The 2,660-nt window shown below is 38.3% G+C and overlaps 1 non-coding gene across 1 annotated transcript; it reads right to left on the bottom strand.

Moving 5' to 3' along the window:
- Positions 1 to 1,524: 1,524 nt before the first annotated feature.
- LOC141709838 (small nucleolar RNA R71) lies at positions 1,525 to 1,631 on the bottom strand. The gene has a single exon (XR_012570395.1). It is a non-coding gene; the product is annotated as a small nucleolar RNA R71 (small nucleolar RNA).
- Positions 1,632 to 2,660: the final 1,029 nt, after the last annotated feature.

The raw sequence follows: 2,660 nt of genomic DNA, 5'->3' as shown, positions 1-2,660 counted from the left end.
ATAAAGATAGTACTTTCGAATAAGTATATCTTGGTTATTTAATACTCGTTTCAAGTATAAGTTTTACAGCTTCTACTTCAATTATTTTTATAAGGATTATCATTATGGGAATATTATTTAAATAATAATATTCAGATATTTTCTAATATATCGGGACTGATTTACTTTATTAAATCAGCAGTATTCCAAACACTCTTTAAAGTGTTTTCGAGTCTTCAAAATGATTTTTAAAAGTTAGAGCGGATCCCAAAACTCATTTTTATATCTAAGATCTTCCTTTTAAAGGGGATTTAAATATTTGCTCAAAACCTGGGGGATCCGGCTCAGTGGTGTATTTTACATTCGCAACGAGATTGCTGTTTTGATAAATTAATTGATTACTTACCCAACGTTCGGGAAGTAAGTCCATCTATCGAGTCGGCATAAGCAACATGGGCTCAGTGGGCGTCCATGATAGTGTAAGTGGCTCAGTGGGAGTCCATCAAATGCGTAAGTGGCTGAGTGGCAGTCCAGCATAAGGCCCTATTGCAGCCAGGGTGATGACTAGTGGGGAATTCGTCCATCTACTAGTAGAAAAGGTTACTTATTGGTATCTTTGCCTGATCAGCAAGATATCGGGTTTATGCCACAATTCTTTTTCCTTCCAAAAATTTATTGGATGTTACAAACTCTGTCCATACTTTTCATGACAGAGGTTTTCAGGAAATGTATAAAGAAGATGTATATGTGGATATATATATCGAAACTTAATGAAGTATATCATAATTTCATTTCCTTCAATAATACTTCAAAGATTTAATCTATTCAAATCTTGTCTTGTAGTTTCATCTATGTGATGAACTGTTGAAAACTGATTATAATTTGAACAGTGGTAGTTCAAGTGGTTTTCTAAAATGATATAAGTATAGTGAAGTATTTGGTAACTTCATCTTCCTTTAAGCTTATATCCAGTAAGTAATTATCTTAGACTTGATAAAGGTTTTCAGTAAGTTATCTATTTAGATACTTGCATTATTGATTACACTATATATTATCTTGCGAGCTGTAATGCTCACTCTTGCTTTATTTCTTCATCACACAACAACAGTTAGGAAAGATGGCCAGGCTCAAGCAGACCCAGCGCAAGAGCGTGGGAAGCACCCCGCGCCTTCCCGTTGAGATCGTAGCTGCTATAGCTGCAGAGGTAGATCTATCTGTAGATCAGGCATTCTACTTTTGAGAATCAATTATGTATAATTATAACTTGTGGCAGATAATGGCAATTAACTGTAAACTTATCAAGTAATTATTTTGGGTTGTAATAACTTTTAATTATGGATTCAAGGACTTGTACTTATTTCAATTTCATCTCTGAGACTATGACGTGTTGTGGTGTGTGTTAGTGTGGGGTCACAGCATGAGGTTGTTTATTATTAATTAAGTTAAGTGATAATTGTGGAAAGAAAGACCGTGATGACCCGGATCCCTGACCCCGGATCTGGGGGTGTTACAATAACTAAATTCTTTCCTATGGTGAAGACTGCTGCAATCAGAAACACACTTACTCAATTTGCTCAGCAATCTGGAAAATCTTTATATGAGGCTTGGGATCGCTGCAAGGAGATGGTTAGAAAGTGTCATCCCCATGGGATGCCTAACTGGATGATCATCAACTGCTTTTATAATGGATTGGGTGCTACTTCTAGACCCATGCTTGATGTAGCATCAGGAGGACCTTATGGGCTAAAAGCTATGATGAAGCTTATGAATTGATTGAGCTGATGGCTTCCAATGAATACCAGAACCCAACTCAGAGACTACCTCAAGGAAAGGTAGCAGGAATTTTGGAGGTAGATGTAGCTATTGCTACAGCTGCTCAGCTTAAGGATTTGACGATGAAGGTGGATTCTTTGGCTAATTATGGAGTTAATCAGATCACTAGCATCTGTGAGCTTTGTGCTGGTGCCCATGAGACAGAGCAGTGTGCTATTTTTACTGAATCAGCTCAGTTTGTGAGTAACTTTCAGAGGTCGCAGCAGCCTGTTCCAACCACCTATCATCACAACAACCGCAATCATCCTAACTTTAGCTGGAGCAATACTCAGAATGCGGCTCAGCAGCCTTATCAGCAGTATGTAGAAAAGCAATACAACCCTCCTAGTTTTCAGCAACTGCAATATGCACCAAGGAAACAACTTCAGCTGCAACAATCTAATGAAAAAACTGAATTGGAGGAGTTGAGGCTCATGTGCAAGAGCCAAGGGGTTTCTATCAAGACCTTGGAGAATCAAATTGGGCAAATTTTCAATGATTTGCTAAATCGTCAACCTGGTATACTCTCTAGTGACACTGAAGTGCCAGGAAAGAGGGAAGCTAAGGAGTAGGTTAAAGCAATTACATTGAGGTCTGGGAAGGTTGCAATTCCCGAAAAATCTTAAGTTTTGGAAGAAGAAGCTGTGGCTGAAGAAGAAGTACAGAAGGAGGTAGAAGTGGAACCAAGGAAGACTATTGTGGAACACACTCCTCCTGAGGGTAATACAGGGGAGAAAAAGATCTATCCTCCACCTTCTTTTCCTAAGAGGATGCAGAAGAAAAAGATGGATAAGCAGTTTGAGAAGTTTCTGGAGTGTTTAAGAAACTTCATATCAACATACCTTTTGCTGAAGCTCTTGAACTGATGC

Source organism: Apium graveolens, chromosome 2, assembly GCF_009905375.1.
Source record: "Apium graveolens cultivar Ventura chromosome 2, ASM990537v1, whole genome shotgun sequence".
Lineage (NCBI taxonomy): Eukaryota > Viridiplantae > Streptophyta > Magnoliopsida > Apiales > Apiaceae > Apium > Apium graveolens.
The sequence above is the reverse complement of the archived record's forward strand: the minus strand, read 5'-3'. Positions and strand labels throughout refer to the sequence as shown.